The sequence below is a fragment of the Molossus molossus genome, unplaced genomic scaffold (genome assembly GCF_014108415.1).
Source record: "Molossus molossus isolate mMolMol1 unplaced genomic scaffold, mMolMol1.p scaffold_m16_p_7, whole genome shotgun sequence".
Taxonomy (NCBI): domain Eukaryota; kingdom Metazoa; phylum Chordata; class Mammalia; order Chiroptera; family Molossidae; genus Molossus; species Molossus molossus.
Genome location: NW_023425401.1, coordinates 97,212,797 through 97,218,191, shown reverse-complemented (window position 1 = coordinate 97,218,191; position 5,395 = coordinate 97,212,797). Strand labels below are relative to the sequence as shown.

Below are 5,395 nucleotides of genomic sequence, written 5' to 3'. Positions count from 1 at the left end.
GTTTATAAACAAGAACTTGAAGATCAAATTCAAGAAATTATTTTGAAAATACTAAGGAAAATATTTGCATTTCAATCAGCCACTCCTGTGCCTCCATAGAAAATATAAATCCTGCTCTCTGGTGTCTAGGACTTCCCAGATACAGGCCAAATCTGTCCTCCAGACTTTGTCTTCCACTGCATCCCTACATGGGTCCGTTGTTTCATCCCTAATATCAAACTGTCATTCCTTTTCCTGTTGTTTTCTGTACTTGAAAGATTTCTTTCTCTATCTTTCAAAATCATACTCAGCATTTCAAATTTCTTTTATTTTTTATTTTTTATTTTTTTACAGATAGAGTGGGAGGGAGAGAGAGAAAGGGAGAGAGAGAGAGAAACATCGACGTGAAGGGACACATCGAGTGGCTGCCACCCGCACAACCGACCAGGGCCGGGGACAAACTGCAACCGAAGCACGTGCCCTCAGCGGGAACCGAACCCTGGTCTCTCCGGACCGCAGGTCGATGCTCCAACCGCTGAGCCAAACTGGCCAGGGCCAAATTTCTTTTAAGTATCACCTCCCTCATGAAACCTTTTTTGACCAGCAATCCCACACCATGGATGAGATTTTTCTTCATTGAGCTCCGTAGCACATGGCCAAGATTTTTGTATAGCCACTTATATTACTACTTCTCAGTCTCCGAGACCAGCTCACATATTGTGGCATTCAAATGTAACATATTTTGTCCCCTAGGTTTATAAAAACAAAATACCTAATGGTTTCATGTTGCATAATGACTCATTGTAACACATTTTCTAAATGGAAAAAACAACTCAAGGAAATAGAAGACAGTGACACCACTTTGCCTTCAGCCCTTGTGCAACTTGTTATTTTAACCATCTATAATTGGTAGTGTATAATGAGGAAACAGCTCTATTTCTCTTCTGGCTTTGCCTTCAAAAACCATTGGCTCCCCTGTCCCTTGGAGATGTTGTGGGCAGATCCAGTGACTCTCCATTCACTCTTAGGTGTTAAAAGAGTCTAGTTTTTTAGGTATTGAAAGGTACATCTAGCTAAAATCTTCAAATTGGCGTCCATTTCAAAGTGTTACCCTCCCCTCAGCTCAGAACTGATTTTTGCCCTTTGCTTTCTCCTCCCCCAGTTTGTCCTGGCAAGGACACCTGGAGTCACTCCCAATAAACCGCTGGAATCTCTCTTAAACTTTGGAAAAAATGATATCTACAGTAAATGAGGTGGAGATGCTGGAAATTCCTTGGCGGAGGAACAGGTCAAAGGCTCAGAAAGGTGAGCGTGTTAGAACTGACTGATGGTACACCAGAGAACCACTGCATGGCTGTGTTCCTCAGGAGACACAGAGGACACTGTCTTCACGAAAGCAGGAAGGAACGCTTGGTGGGGGAGACAGCATCTTGACAAGCCCAGTGTTGTCTGTCCTCTATAGGCCAAGGCTGACATTTGGAAACACATCTGGGAAACTGGGCTCCCTGCTGTCAGTGGAGATAGATGATAAGACTCTGGAACAGCAGAAGCAAGTTGCCAGCATGTAACTATCAGAGCAAAGGTAAGATTAGTGGCATTAATTGGCTGCATTCATTGCCACAATAAGCCTCTAGGAAGACAGGGTGATGCAATTATCTGAGTAAATAACAAGGCCAGACTGACAACCAGGGGGCCTTGACCCTCAAGAATCTTTGGCAAAGACTAATAAACCATGGTATCCTAGAAGCAAGATACGTGGGCAGGCAAATGAGGGTATTTATTGATTGGCTTATATTTTAAAAACATCCTGAGTGGGTCAGCACCACAATGAACATCACTCTTGTCTAGCTTCAAGAGTCGAGGTGGTTTCCAGATTCAGAACCCAATGATTGAATGGCTGTGTCCCCTTGAGTAAGGTCCCTGAAACACAATAGCAAGTAGTTATAAGTAGCTATTAACGATTCTTCCTCAAAGGGACCTAACAGACATTTACCAGATTAACTATACACCGGGTAAAGAAAATATTTGAGTATTTTGAGGGCTGTGGATAAGCTGACTCAAAATACCATCAGCCTCTTTACTAGACCGGGGACGGTTAGAGGCCAAGTGAGAGATGGAGTCCTAGCCCAAGTCAGGGCTGCGGGATACTTAGAAACCGGAAGAACTTCCCATTGCGTCTCTGTGCATCGATCCTTCATGATTGGAAAGACTAAGAGGAAGCCCTTAGAAGTTCCCCCTGATCCTCAACCCTGAGCGAAGATAGTAAACTCAAAAAACAAAACATCTTGCAGTGATTTGCGTCACCCTCAACCACTGGAAGGAAGCAGGAGTGATGCTTTTCGTGCTGACCCCCTCAGCTGACCCATTCACTCGACCAGTTTGATCCTTGCTTAATGAAATAGATCGTGGATGATGACAATGGACCTGATGACCCGAACATTCTGGTCACTGGTGCACTAGACTGATGACACCATGCCAGTTGGACCTGCTGGCAGAAAGTGATTAGAGCTTTGAATGCTCAGGTAAGAGATGTATGTATATACCTCAAGTGACAGGGAATAAGCCCTGCAAAGAGTCAGGGACCTGACACATCGGTAGCATTTTTAGAGGTATAATGGCTTAGACCAGAGGCTGGCAAACTATGGCCTGAGGACCGGATCTGGCCCCCTGCCCTTTTTTTTTTTTTTAAATCCTCACCCAAGGATATTTTTCCATTTCTTTCAGACAAAGAGTGGGAAGGGGGGAGAGGGAGAGAAAGAGAGAGAGAGAGAGAGAGAGAGAGAGATCGATGTGAGAGAGACATATAGATTGGTTGCCTCCTGCACGACCCCGACAAGGGCCAGGAACTGAACTACAACCAAGGTACGTGCCCTTGACTGGAACTGAACCCAAGACTCTTCGGTCCTTGGGCTGATGCTCTAACTGCTGAGCCAAACCAGCCAGGGCTGCCTTTTTTTTTTTTAATGGTCCTAAAGCTAAGAACAGTTTTACATTTTGAAATAGTTGGGGAAAAAAGTCAAAAGAGGAATAATACTTTGTTGCACGTGAAAAATATTTGGAATTAAACGTTATTTCTATCTATAAATAAAGTTTTATCACAACAGCCATATTCGTTCCTTTTCGTATTGTCTATCGCTGTATTCGAGGGTTAACAGTAGACTCACAAAGTTGCAACAGAGACCAAATGTGGAACTCCCATCCCTTCATACTGCTGCTCAGTAAGGCCTGATGCGCTCAGAACGTGCCAAGCATAGTTTTGTACCATGATATTTTATGACATTTGTTTTGTTTTATTTTATTGTAAATTACCAGTGCATATCCTTTATGTCAGAACAAGAAAAGGCGACTTCAAATCTTGCAGTAGTGTGGTTATTTTGTTATGGAATTATATCTATTATGTAATGACACGACGACTGGGTTAAAATAACACCAAGTATGTCAACATTCGCAGATTAAGCACACCTCACAATAGTCCAAACTCACAGGAAAGCAACAGTTAAAAAAACTTAGGACACGTAAAATAGAGTGTCTTATTATAGGAGAATTTCTTCACGAGAATTAAAAATGTAAATGAAGCTTCAACCGAAGTAAGTTTCCAAGTGGCTTATTTGTTAGCAAGCAAGGAAAGCTGTTGACTGATGTTAATTAAATTGTTTGCAGAAGCTGAAGAACTGTGTCCAGAGAAAACAAACCTGTTTAAGACAATCAACCTTTTGGTAGGAACAGTATGTCAAAGAGTTGGGGACCTTGTTAGCAACATCAACAGCTAGTTAAAAAAGAAAAAAGAAAAAAAAAGAAAGCTAGTCCTGGCCGGTTTGGCTCAGCCGTTAGAGTGTCAGACCGCGGACCAGAGAGACCCGGGTTCGGTTTCCGCTAAGGGCACGTACTTCGGATGCAGTTTGTCCCCGGCCCCGGTTGGGGTTGTGTGGGTGGCAACCACTCGATGTGTGTCTCTCATATCGATGTTTCTCTCTCTCTCTTTCTTCCTCTCTCCCTCCTGCTCTCTCTGAAGATGAATGCAAAAATGTCCTCGAGTGAGGATTTAAAAAAAACAAACAACAAAAAAACAAGGCTAATGGTTCTGAGTATTTTTTCTTGTATCTTAATGAATTGACAGGTGCTGCCAACACTGCTCAGTCATTGTTGTTGTTTACTTTAGGTATCAATGCCAAGTTTGAAGTGACTGAAGAATTGGATTCTATAGCCTGTGTAGAACAACTATAAGTGAAAAGATTTTCAAAAAAGCTGAGAAAATTTCTAATTCAGTACAATCGGAAGTGAAAACTACTAAAATGTATTACAACTCCTGGAGGTAAAAATTTGTGTGAAGCAGAAAAGGTTTAGTAGGACAGATTTACAAAGCCTGTGAAAAAGTGAAGGGTTAAAACCTGCAGTTATTCATTGATGATTCATCAGCAGGTACTTTGCAGAAAATACAGTCACGGGCCATTTTGCAGGTGGGGATATGTTCTGAGAAATGTGTCATTAGGCGATGTTGTTGTTGTATGAACATCATAAAGTGCACTTACACAAACCTAAATGGTGTCGCCTACTACGCACCCAGACTATATAGGATAACCTATTGCTCCTAGGCTACAGCATGTTACTGTAGTGAATACTGTAGGCAATGGTGGTATGTATTTGTGTATCTAAACATGTCTAAACCTAAAAAACGGTCAGAAAAAATACAGTGTAAAAGATAATGGTGCACCTGAATAGGGCACTTACTATAAATGGAGCTTGTAGGACTGGAAGTTGCTCTGGGTGAGTGAGTGAGGGGGCCTAGCACATTATGCTACTGTAGGCTTTGTACACTTAGGCTACACTAAATTTATAAAACAACATGAAATTAAACCAAGCTCAAGAGAAAATATGCAATCAAGAGACATGGTAAATGTGATGTGTACGAGGCTGCCGCCGACAACATGGCATACTGTTTTACAGCAAGCTTTTCTTTTAATGATTAGGAAGTGTACACTCTAAAATAACAATTGAGCCCTGGCCGGTTTGGTTCAGCGGCTAGAGCGTCAGCCTGCGGTCCTGAGAGACCCGGGTTCGGTTCCCGCTAAGGGCACGTACTTCGGTTGCAGTTTGTCCCCGGCCCTGGTTGGTTGTGCGGGTGGCAGCCACTCGGTGTGTTCCTTTCACATCGATGTTTCTCTCTCTCTCTCTGTTCCTCTCTCTCCCTCCCACTCTACCTGAACAAAAAATGGAAAAATGTCCTCGGGTGAGGATAAAAAATAATAATAATAAAATAAAATAACAATTGAAAAGTGTAGTGAATACATAAACCAGAAACATACTCATTTATTATCATTATCAAGTGTGATGTACTGTGCATAACTGTCTGTGCTATACTCTTGTACGACTAGCAGAGCAGTAGATTTTTTTTCCCACCAGCTTCACCACAAACACA

General features: G+C 42.3%; 1 long non-coding RNA gene across 1 annotated transcript; it reads left to right on the top strand.

Annotated features, from left to right (window-relative positions):
- Window positions 1-1,145: 1,145 nt before the first annotated feature.
- LOC118620517 lies at window positions 1,146-4,237 on the top strand. Its single transcript, XR_004957442.1, has 4 exons — window positions 1,146-1,284; window positions 1,442-1,561; window positions 2,271-2,501; window positions 4,139-4,237. It is a non-coding gene; the product is annotated as an uncharacterized LOC118620517 (long non-coding RNA).
- The last annotated feature ends 1,158 nt before the right edge of the window (window positions 4,238-5,395 follow it).